Source organism: Oryctolagus cuniculus, chromosome 10 (genome assembly GCF_051225735.1).
Source record: "Oryctolagus cuniculus isolate XC-2025 breed Fujian yellow rabbit chromosome 10, ASM5122573v1, whole genome shotgun sequence".
NCBI classification, from domain to species: domain Eukaryota; kingdom Metazoa; phylum Chordata; class Mammalia; order Lagomorpha; family Leporidae; genus Oryctolagus; species Oryctolagus cuniculus.
Genome location: NC_142876.1, coordinates 11,387,616 through 11,400,035, shown reverse-complemented (window position 1 = coordinate 11,400,035; position 12,420 = coordinate 11,387,616). Strand labels below are relative to the sequence as shown.

The 12,420-nt window shown below is 43.1% G+C and overlaps 1 protein-coding gene and 1 long non-coding RNA gene across 6 annotated transcripts in view; one reads left to right on the top strand and one right to left on the bottom strand.

The window, feature by feature from the left end:
* Positions 1-1,102, bottom strand: part of DSEL (dermatan sulfate epimerase like) — a 60,202-nt gene extending 59,100 nt beyond the window's left edge. For all 4 annotated transcript variants that reach the window (XM_017344226.4, XM_089304993.1, XM_008261447.5 and 1 more), the window contains exon 1: positions 687-1,102. The gene's annotated coding sequence lies outside the window, so the exon portion shown is untranslated. The remainder of the gene's footprint in view (positions 1-686) is intronic.
* The window catches only part of LOC149123683 (uncharacterized), a 33,558-nt gene continuing 21,174 nt past the window's right edge, over positions 37-12,420 (top strand). Inside the window, exons 1-2 of one of the 2 annotated variants that reach the window (XR_016213888.1) lie at positions 37-676; positions 7,881-7,943. This is a non-coding gene — a long non-coding RNA (uncharacterized LOC149123683). The remainder of the gene's footprint in view (positions 677-7,880; positions 7,944-12,420) is intronic. The other variant, XR_016213889.1, reaches the window with a different exon arrangement.

The window sequence follows — 12,420 nt, the reverse complement described above, 5'->3', positions numbered from 1 at the left end:
ACAAATTCTTTGAGGGCACAAGTATGCTAGGAGTGAAAGTAGACTGATCATTTAAATATTCTATATTCATTTAAATGAAATTTTAGAAATCACAATAAAATATTGTACACAATCTAAGCAAGCTCAAGTGAATTGTTCTTACACTTTCACACAGAAATTTGGATCCCAGTGAATGTTAGACAAGTAACCACGAGATGTTTTTGTATTTTAACTGTGGTTTGCTTTACTCAAACAGATTTTTACCCAGATGCAATGAGCACAGATGAGTCCTGCCATCACCCTTGTTGGGTCGGTTACAAAGGACCCAGGATCAAACATGAAACAGCAATTTGGGCTTTTTTCCCCACTCTGGCTGAAGGCTGGAGAGAGAAGGAGCGACGGCGCGCCCGCCTCTCACCTGTGGCCTGGGCGTCGTCCCAGAGGCGGCCGCCAGAGGGCGCGCTCGCCCAGCCGGAGACGGCGTCCTCGCCTCCCGGTCCTGGCTGCCAGACGCTAACCAAGTTTCAGTCTTGGACAAGTCTCCTCTCCGCAGCAAACACCAACGCCAGGAGTTTCTGACCCGCCCTGCCTGTTGCATTTTCCTGCTCGGGTCCCCCGAACGGGCCGGCCCCGGGCTCCGCTCCCCGCTCCCCGCCACGGAGGCAGCGGCTCGGGCCGAGAGACCCCCGAACGCCAGGTGCGCTTACCTCAGGCAGATCCCGACGGGGTCCGGGCCGCGCGGCGCCCCCGCCGAGGCGGACGTGGACACTTGGCGGACCCTGCTCGGCCCTGGCGGCCGGGCCCGGCGCTGCCCGCGCGGCTCTCCGCGGCCCCGGCGGCGCCCCCCGCGCTCCCCCGGCGGCGGCCCCGCGCTCGCACGCCTCCGTCGGCTCGGTCCCCGCGCCCCGCGGACACGCCCGCCCTCGGGGAACGCCGGGCGCCCGCGGGCAGGCGGGCCGGGCCGCGAGCGGCTGAACCGCCGAGGCGGGCGCTCCCCGGAGCGCCGGGTCCAGTGCGGCGTCCGCGTCTCCAGGCCCTGAGCCCGCCGCGGCAGCCGCTCCTCAGAGCCAGCTCCGGCCGCGCGGCCCGGGGAGGGCGAGAGACCGCGACGCGGGCCGGCGGGCGGGGGCGGGGCCGGGGGCGGGGCCTCGGAGCGGCCTGGCGGCGGTGACGCGCGGGCCGGCGGGCGGGGGCGGGGCCGGGGCGGGGCCTCGGAGCGGCCTGGCGACGGTGACGCGCGGGCCGGCGGCCGGGGGCGGGGCCGGGGCGGGGCCTCGGGAGAGGCCCGGCGACGCTGATGCGCGGGCCGGCCGGCAGGGGCGTGGGCGGGGATGGGGCCGGGCCGGGGGCGGGGCCAGCACCTCCGCTCCAGAATCCTAGGGAGGCTCCCGGCGCGGGTTCGAGGCTGCTGAAGCGGCCGCGCGCTCCGGGGCGGGCAGCTGGAGGCGTGGTGGTTGGGAGTGAGAAATCCTGGCGTCTGGCTGGGCTGGCGCTCAGACCTCTGGGGATGGAGCGAGGACAACGTTCCCAGGGCCGGGAGTGGCGCCGTTGGGTGACAGGAGTCACTCCTGAGGGAACCGCTGTGGCGAGAGGCCGCCTGGCTGAGGAGCCTGTCGCTTGGAAAAGCAAAAGCAAAGCACCCGGATCCATGTCTGAGAAGTAGCCCAGTTGTTAAGGCGAAAGGGAAAAGAAGACATCTGTCAGCTTTGTGGAGGAAAGTATGGGACCCGCAGGTCTGAGGAGTCTGGCTTTAGGGAAGACCTACGTCAGAAGGCAGTGGGCCCTGCTGTGTTCTACACGCGGGACTTCTCACCCCTGTCTGGAATTACTCTTGGCACCAGCCAACCCAAGTATGACCTCAGCTCCCACAAATAATAACTTGGCACAGACGAGAGTCCAGTGAAACGAAGCGACCCACATGCACAGTCCCAGCCGCAGCTGAGGACTGTTAGCGCCTCTGTCTCCTCTGGTTCTAGTCTGCATTGTTATTGTGGACAGATGAATCCATTTAAAAGTCAGGGCCGAGCTTAGAGCTTGGATCAACTCCCGGTAAAAATCAAGTAGTAGACTGTTGTTTGTAGAATAAAGTTCAGGTCATTTAACTTGAAGATGAAAATGTAACCCCCACTTCCTTGTCACTCCTCTGGGTTGTAAGGTTGAGAATCTTACCCCAGTTCAGATGATCAAGCTTTCTTTTGCTTCAGTAACTTACTGCCTTGCTTCTTCCACGGAGTGCTGTAACCACCACTACTACTTACCAGTTAAATGCTTTCTTACTATTGAATTTCTCTTATCATCACATCTCAGCTCAGATGTGTAAATGCCTCAGTAAATACCTACTGAGCTTCCCCAGCCAGGATGTATTACTCCAGCACTGTATTATGTGTACCTATATTCAGTCCTTACGTTGTTTGTGTTATGTGTACTATTTCATATGCTTGACTCCAGTACTCTGTTTAAAGCTCCTTCAAGTGATGGGAGTTTGGGTCACTGCTCTATCTGGAATGGATACGAGTTGAAACATTTACAATCCGCTTGTCATAGAGCCTTGCCTCCTTCTTTGAAATTTATTGTAAGACAAAGTTGCTCCTCTGATCTCCAGAAACGTGTCTTCCAGTAAACATCTGTATTGTCCCTCTATGTGGTCCATGATGGAGAAAGGTGACCCAAATATGGGATAGTAGAGTTGGAGGAAAAGGGAGCCCAACTTCAGATATTCCTACATTCTCTGCCGAGAGGAGCCTAGGAAAGAGTGTTAGTAAATATGCAGACTGTCTCAGAACAAAATGTGTGTGGATAAGGTCACTTCTTCTGAGGCTCCAAAGTGAGGCAGATTGAGGGGCAAGATCAATCAGGGAGATTTAGTGCAAGGGTACATCTGTGAAGCTAGTATTTTAACTTTCATCCAATAATCATTTGTTCAAATTTCTTAACATCCATATGATCATTTTCAGTTTACAGATGAGCGAATTCGGGTACAGACATACTGTTCTTTCAGTTCTGCCCCAGGTGTTTGCATGGAAGCTATGGGGCTGCAGCTAACCCCTCAGCATTCTCTGAGGCACTCTCAGGCTAATTCATGTTGAACGGGCATCTTCGCACAGTTGTGAAATATGAGAGTGTGAAAATAAAGCAGGAGCCACAGCTGAACAATCCAAATCACTGGCAGAAAGGATGGTAGGTAAATGGCACTAATAAAATGAAGAGAGCCTTGTTTCCTATGAACTAAAAATGGATCGCTCCAATTATTGCTTTTCCACATGTGAAGATGGCACAAAGTTAGTTAATTATAAATAATGCATCTGACCATAGAAGGAAAGAGCCACACACTATATTATTGTACATTAAAAACCTTTATGAGTGTGGCAGGAGACATTTATACCAACAGCTGCTCAATTCAGAATCCTGGAGCAGTTTCTTATTTTAATGCAAGTGAAGAATAGTACAGCCAATTGCTCTAGGGATTTCCCTCAATATAAGAAGATTTTAAATCTACATGAGATTTTGCTCATTGATTTCAAAAAACTTATGAAAATCTGTTTTCTTTATTTGCATATTTTTCAAGCTACTCCCAGCCACCTACTTATAACAGAGACAGTGGTTTCGGGAATAAATTCTCCAGGAAAGAAGAATTACTCCCTCTTTCCCTCCATCCATATTCATAATATCTCTCTCTCTCTCTTTCCCCTCCCATTATTCCTCCTCCTTTTAAGATTCCTCAGTATCAGTCCTAGAGCCTAGCACTTTGTGTTGAATGTTAAACATGAAATATCAACCCAATCTATAGCATAAGAGAAAAGTCATAAAGGTATAAAGTGTGTTGCCAAATTCTGAGCAAAGTCACACTGTGATTTTCCCCTAACAGCTGCAGAGAAGCTTGTTACCATACAAACTGTAGTTAGAGCTGTGTCTTGGGGTGACTTAATTCAAGTGACACGTAGGACTGGGAATATGGCCAATATTTTAAACAGAATTTCTGCCGGAATTTTGTCTTAAGATAAGCAAATTCAAGTTTTGAGCCTTAGAACATAAAGAAAATACTACATTGTCTTCCAGAACAATAAACTGCAAGCAGTAAAACAAGATAGTACATAAAGTGTCTGGACTGAAGTCTCGTTTTTCCATGACCTGTTATTCTGGTTGACTCTGGATAATTGGGGCAAAGATACCCAGGAGCCTTAAATTCACATTTTAGCAGTTGGCCATGCACAGCTCTCCAATGCATGGGCTTGTACCCAGCACAGGTATTTGAATCTGATGGCTTTGTTTTTCTTCTCTTAGCATAACCCTTCTTTGATATGGCTTTAACTGTGAGAACTCAGATGCAGATATCTTGAGTCACCGGGATCAGATGTATAGGACATAGGTCCTCTGGCAATATCAGATCTAGTGTTTGCCCCCTAGAGTAGGAATATAGCAGCCATGACTGTTTAGAAACAGACATGAAACTTAAGCTGCATCTTTTATAGCACAATTGGCCAGCAATAATAGGCCACATCAATAATAAGGACAAAACCACAAATTTAGAGGAGGCAGTAGAATCTCAAATTGCCCTTTTTGAAACTGCTTTGAATACAGAACATCTCAAATTTATGGGGATTTTGCCTGTAGAGTTACTAATGAAGAGGTGGCTGAGTGTTTCTTTGTTTATTCAGCTATATAAGAGTCAGTGTAACCATAACTGGATTTTAAGAAAACTCAAAGACACCAAAGCCAAATTCAGAGGAAAGGAATTTCCCCACAGGTCTACTAAATCCCAGTGTTTATAAAGGAGAAACTTTACTGCTACTAGATCTACTTGAATACAGTTTTGCTTTTGCAGTGGAAGAAAAATTTAAACAATATGAACCTAAGAGAGGGATCATGAGATGGATGCTCCAGAGCTCTTCCTCCTTATTCCAGTGGTTCTCAGCTCAGGGTAGTTGTACCCTGCAGGGCACACTTGACAATTCTGGAGGACTTTTGATTTTCACCACTGGTCTACAGTAGGGAAGACTGCTTATATCTAGTTGTCTACAGGCCATGAATGCTGCCAAATATCCTACAGTGCAAAGAACAACACCCAGAATTCCCCTAACCAAGCAATTATCCTACCCAGAAAGTCAAAAGTACTGATAGTGAAAACCGCTGAGCTAGCCTACTGACTCTTGTAGTTGATTCTGTGCAGATTTTTGGTAGTTCAAGTAAAGTCTTGAATTATACCCAATTATCTATTTGCAGTTTAATCCAGAGCCAGGTGCAATGGTTTAAATGCATAGATCCCTCAGTAATCCATATGTTTAAACGCAATACCCAATGTGATAGCATTAAATGATGGGGACTGTAGGAATTGGTTGTCATGAGTGTCATAAGTCATAAAACAAGAGGATGAAGTGAGGGCCTTGTTCCCTTGTCCTCCTGTTTCAGACAGTTCTGTGCTTTTATAACAGAGTACAGTGGGTAATTTATTAGGATTGGAAATTTATGTTCTCACAGTTCTGAAGGCTGGGAAGTCCAAGGTCCAGTCTCTGTTTCCAAGATGATGCCTGAAGGCTGCCTCCTGTAGAAAGGAGGAAAGATATGCCCTCATGGGACAGAAGAGTAGCAGAGTGAAGGAAAGTGGAGAGGGAGAGGAATAGAGAGACCACTGGAGCATGCACGTGTGTGTTTGCATGTGTGTGGGGGGGGGGTGTAATTTACTCCCAAACCCATATTTATAGCAGCATTAATCAATTCATTAACATAAAGCCCTCATGACTTAAACACCTCACGTTAGTCCCCATCTCCCAACATTGTTACATTGGGGATTAACTTTCCAACATATGAACTGTGGCAGGATGGAGGAGACACCTTCTTCTGCCATGTGAAGACACAGCATTCACCTGTTTTTTTTTTTTTACCCCTTCCACCATTTGGAGTTGAAGCAAGTTCTTATCAGGCACCAAATCTGTTGGCATGTTGATCTTGGACTTCCATTATTCAAGAACTGTGAGAATGTATGAATTGTCCAGTCTGTGGAAAGAACATAGAACATAAGAACATTGCTAGCTACTTGGAATAGAACATAAATTACTCTCATATCCATAGAGCAGAATTTGATCAAGAGAAAGGGAAAAATGTGCTCGAATGAAGCCAGTAAGGCTGTGCTGTCCATGAAAGTGGCCACTGGCCTTGTAAATTAAAATATGATCTAATTAAATAAAATTTAAAATAGATTTCTTAGTTGTACCATCCACATTTCCAATATCCAATATTCAGTTGTGGTTAGTGGTTGTCATATCAAATAGCATAGCCATAGAGTATTCCCTTTGTTGCAGAAGGTTCTGTTAGGTATTACCACTATAGAGAAAACAGTCAAGGAGGGAGAAAGACAGTATAACATTTTCTTCAGAGGTCTCTAGTCACAGGACTATGTGGTTTTGGTAGGCAGTTATCGTAATGATGATGATGTTGATGCTCTACTTCTAATGAAAATAGGTGAAACTTGTTAAGCATGTGTTATGTGCAGAAGACTGTTCTGAGGGCTCCCTCTGCAACCTTCCAAACTATGTAAACACTTCCCATGGTACTACCCTGTCCCACTAGATAATGTGTGAGTGAAGGCAGACAAATAATTTTTTTTTTGACAGGCAGAGTGGACAGTGAGAGAGAGAGACAGAAAGAAAGGTCTTCCTTTTGCCATTGGTTCACCCTCCAATGGCCACCGTGGCCGGCGCGCTGCGGCCAGCGCACCGCGCTGATCTGAAGGCAGGAGCCAGGTGCTTCTCCTGGTCTCCCATGGGGTGCAGGGCCCAAGCACTCCACTGCACTCCCTGGCCACAGCAGAGAGCTGGCCTGGAAGAGGGGCAACCGGGACAGAATCCGGCGCCCCGACCGGGACTAGAAACCGGTGTGCAGGCGCCGCTAGGCACAGAGGATTAGCCTATTGAGCCGCAGCGCCGGCGACAAATAATTATTGACATGTGGAATGTAAGGGCCTAGATAGCCTTATAGTCTGATGTTAGATCAAAATATCAGCTTCTACAAGACATTATCTAATTTTACATATGACTTCAATGTTTTTGGAAAAAATTTTGAAGGGTAAATAAAATATATCCATAAAATTCAGGATTTTGATTATAAAAATAAATTTCATAACTTTGCCTACTTTAACCCTTATTTTAATACTGGGTAGAAAAGCACCTTCCCTTCTTTCAAGTCATCTATTACTGTAACCCTTCTCAGACTGTATGAAGACTGATGATACATTCAAATAATCAGATTAGTATCTGTAGAAGTGTATTAAATTTAATTTTCACAATTTATTCAGTAAATATTCACTGAATAGTCAGTAATGCACAGTGCTAGACACTAGGACTTCTTAAGCAAAAAAAAAAAAAAAAAAGTCCTAGCTAAATGCAGCTTATAATCTTGTGGATAGAAGCGACATAAAAGGCATGAATTATTACTTCTTTTTTTCTGTAGTTTAATCACTACTTCATTTAAATGGCTTTGAAGGATCAGCTGTATCTTGATGCCCATTATTTTCAAAAGCACATTTAAATCGATGAAGCCTGGAGAATTGTAATGACTCAAGAGCTAGGAAAATAGATAGAATGTTTGCATTCTTTTTTTTTCCTGGAGATGTACCCCTTCTGTTACAATCCTGCAGCTCAGCCAGGTGCAAAGCAAGCTGGCTGACTACTACAGAAAGGAATCCTAGAACCTCTTTTGCTGACCTGCTTCCCGAGTTTCCAGCACAGCTAGCCAAACTTCCTATAGAAAGTGAGAGAACTCGGAAACAACTGATAGTTCAGCTGTTCGTCTCTGAGCAATCGGGAATGGGACTGAGCTGTTTCCCCACAGCTGGCCACAAAGCAGGCCATTGAGAAGGTTCAGTATGAAAGAATAGGGTCTTACCGGTGCCATCTGCCTCATCACAGGTCAGAGCTTTGTGTCTTGAGATTCAATCAAATCCAAATGCAAGATGAAAATCATCTCCATTGGTAAGTAGAAAGATATGGACAGAATCATGTTTCCCAAAAGCCCTTAATGATACAAATGACAACAGCTCTTAATAACCCCCTGAGCTGGAAATGCGGATTTAAGGAGTCTAGAACGAAACCTATAATTTCATATTCTTAGCAGATCCTTAAAATGATTCTTATCACCAGAGAAGTTTCAGAAACAGCAGAGTAGAGCATAAAGAGTGTTTTCCTTCCTGTAATAGTTTTAGGTCCAGTGAACCATTCAAGTGTCATCCTAGGCCCTTTTCTGCTTCCGATATCACAGGTTTATGCATTTACCTGGATTAGAAGTGAGACAATTCTGAGTTGGTATCCAAGCTCTGAAACTCTGTGTAAATTGCTATGAGACACTGAGACAGAGGATGCTTAACTTATCTGAACAAAGATGTCCTCATCTGTCAAATGAGGATATAATATTACTAACTACATAGAGTAGTTGGGAAGCTTAAATGACAACAAGCAGGTAAATTTCCTAGCACAGAGCTTTGGGAATTGCTGAAAGAGAGCTCTTTATATTAAGAAAAAAAAAGGATTTTACATGTTTGTGTCATTTAATCATTTTAACAATCATGTGAATGACATGATTATACTAATTTTGTATATTAAAAAACTAAAAAAATTTCAGGATAGAAAATGTCATGTCTTAAGTAGTGTGATAAAAATAGTTCATGGATACTCGTATCTAACAAGTTGATTTTTTAATCTGTCTACTTTTCAAGAAGAATATTTTAAGGAATTATCTAGTACAATTACTTCTTTTACTGGTGAAGAATCAGAGGTCCAGGGAAGTACACTGATAAGGACAGGGTGAAAGAAGTAGAAAAGCAATAGGAACCACAACCCAAATTTTTTTCTGCCCACTCACAGCCTTGTCTATGTTGTTGATGACACTAGGTGTCTATAAGTATATCGGATGACAGATGTTTCAGATTTGCTTCTCCTAATATTAAGAAAAACTCTAGTAGAGTAACTATTCTATGTTCTTTTAAGTTGGAAGAATTTTCCAAAGATTTTTCTAGGATCCATTTGCACCAAATTTGTTTCAGCAGCTTACAAAAACTAAGTATTTATCTACATCAGGGATTCTGTTTGAAGCAGTAACTTGATCTGGCATGAAATTTGCATTTTTATCCAGTTTACCAATAAAAGTTTGGGAATGAGCTAATTAAACCATTCTGCCCTTGAAATTGGACCGAATTTGTGCATTGTCCTTCTTTTGTCTTTCCATCAGTCGCAGCCAGAATTTTACGCACATACTTTCCACTTGGTTAACTCATTGACTTAAACCATAGTGGAATCAAATCAAGGTCAAATGTTTTGGATCGAAAAAAAATCTGTGAAGCATATGTGTGGATGAATGATTTCAAAAGATATAATTTATATAATTTTCTCTGATTTATAAATAAAATTCTCCTTCTAGATATGTATTTCTTTCTAGAATATACACATACACACATATCATATAAATGTGATATATATGAGATACGATATGTATTTCACATATGCATGTTACATTTGAAATTCAAAGACAGGGAGAAAAACAGCTGCCAGGCCAATTTCAAAGCATATGAGCTTTATATTAGTTATCTATTGCCACAAAACAAATTATCCCCACACTTGGTGCTGAAAACAAATGAACATTTACTCTCTCATGAGATTTCAGAGGTTAACAATTGGAGCAGCTGAGCAGCATAGTCCTGGCCTAGGTCTCTCAGGAGGTTGTTACTGGTGAAGAGTATGATGAGGCCATATGCACATCTAGAGAGAGAAACTGGGGGGCATTTCACAGTTTTGTTCTGTTCCTAGCTTTCTCAAGAGAACACAGCAGACCACATGGCACTATCAAGAGAAACAACAGGTCAAGGTCACAAGGCAGAGGGAGAAAGGAGAGCTGTAGGCCAGGAGAAGAGGAGAGGCAGGGTCAGCAGGCCTGAGCCTTGAATAAGTCCAATGGGCTCTGACCATTTGGGCTGTCCCTTATCTGCTGGTATGTGGCCCTGGACTTCTGGAGTGGTTGGAGAGTGGCCCAGAGTGGGAGAGCCCAGAAAGGGAGAGGGTTCAGATGTGGACTTTGTCAGCTGCTGGAGAAATAGGACTGTCTGGCCTCTAGCTGGTGTTTCAGATTGGTCAAGATGGTATTTTCAAAAAAAAAAAAAGAAAGAAAGAAAAAGAAAAAATTGGTTTTCTAGGACTGCAGGTTTTTGAGGGCTTGAATGGGCCTGAAAGATCTTCCATCAAGAAGATTCACTCCATAATTGTTCACAAAGCCTCGTTTCTCACTGGCTATTGGCAGGCATTTCTATGGCCTTTATTGTGAAGCTCTCCATAACGAGGCTTGGTCATCCTCAAAACATGGCAGCTGGAGTCTCTAGAATTACAACTCAAGAGAGAGGGACAAGGAAGAAGCCATATGCTCTTAGAAGTCACATGCCATCATCTTAGATCTATGTATGGGTGAAATTATGCCATATTTGTCTTTCATTGCCTGGCTTAATTTGCTTAATATAATGTCCTCCAGGTAAAGTTGATCTCACAGATTAGAGAATAAAAAGTGGTTGCCAGGGGCTGGGTGGTTGGAGGTAGGAGTGTTGAGAAGATATGGGCTAAAACATACAAAATTTCATATAGAATAAACTCAAGAGATCTGTTCTACTATATGATTCCTACAGTTAATAATATGTTATATTTTTGGGCTGGCACCGTGGCCACTTGGTTAATCCTCCACCTGCAGCATTGGCAATCCCATATGGGCGCTGGGTTCTAGTCCTGGTTGCTCTTCTTCCAGTCCAGCTCTCTGCTGTGGCCCGGGAGGGCAGTGGAGGATGGCCCAAGTCCTTGGGGCCCTGTACCCACATGGGAGACCAGGAGGAAGCACCTGGCTCCTGGCTTCAAATCGGTGTGGGGCACTGGCCGTAGCGGCCATTTGGGGGGTGAACCAACAGAAAAGGAAGACCTTTCTCTCTGTCTCTCTCTCTCTCTCTCTCTCTCTAACTCTATCTGTCAAGTAAAAAAAAGTTATATTCTTGACAAATGCTCAGAGTACTTGTAAATGTTTTCACCATAAAAATGATACTGTGTTAAGTATGCATATATAAATCAATTAGGCTTAGTCATTCCATAATATGAATATATATATGTCAAACCATTATATTGTACACACTAAATAAATAAAATGTTATACATTGATTTAAAAAATAAAGTTTGAAAGCAAAAAATAAAATATAATGATTGCAAATGCAAAAGAATTTAGAATTTATGCACATGTATACAAATCTAATAAAGTACTAATAAGTCTGTAAATAAGTCACAAAAAAAGTCACACCCAATCAATTCTACCTTATTCTATTTCATAGAAGCAAGACATTTTATCTAGTACACACATTTTAAGCCACCATGGTATGATTGGAAGTATACTTTCAAATAAAAGATAGAACATATGTTTTATTTTAGATTCCGGTTAAGGTAGTGTTGTTAGGAGAAATAATAAATGTTCAATTTATTTTATGTTTATTTTGGTAGTTACTATAATTTCATTATTTTTGTTATAAAAATGTTGTTTACAAAAAACAAAGATCATTTCCCTTCACGATGTTCATATATGATCATGAAATAAAGTATAGAATAATATGGCATTGGCATTATATCAAAACAGACATTAAAATATGAGTGATTAGCCTGGCATATTGCTATATATATTCACTTACTTATTCCACAAATAGTAAGTTGACATTATGTGCAAAACTCCATGGTAGTGATTGGGTATACAATAGTAAAGAGAGGAATAGGGTCCCAATTCTTACTGATTTTATGTTCTATGTCAGAAAAAATTTCATTGGAATATTTACAACAGCATTTTTTAAATAAAAATGAACTACAGTAAAAATGTGCATATTACTGTGAAAATGGACAGTGAATGTGGAGGAACAGTTAGAAAGAAGGCTTCTTGGAGCAGGTGGCAGTCACTTTTGAATTAAAATTTGACCAAACTGTGAAGGAGATGAGAAACCCACATGTTCCATAATTAATTGAACTTCTTACGTATATGAAAAAAGTTAAACAGTCTTGCTTCACAATGCATTACTATCTCAGACAAATAATGTTATCCTTTAAAAGATCTGGACTTTACTCCCCATCTCAGTAATAGATATTTTATAAACCTGAATATTTTACTGGACAAATGCCATGGCCTCTCTCAAAGCATGTTATCAGAATTTCTGTGACCATTTTGTTGCTTACTAGCTTACAACCTCATAGTCCTTCTTCTCTATCATCACTCAACTTTGCTCTACCTCACATTGCTTCTTGGGCAACAAAGAAATATGGGAGAGTCTTGGTTATATGTCCACGTTGATCAAAATCTGTCTTTCTATGAGTTAAGATACATATGAGTGGTAGTCCAAGCCTTGACTGTTGATCACTCACCTACATTTTCCTGCAGTGCAACTATTCACCAAGA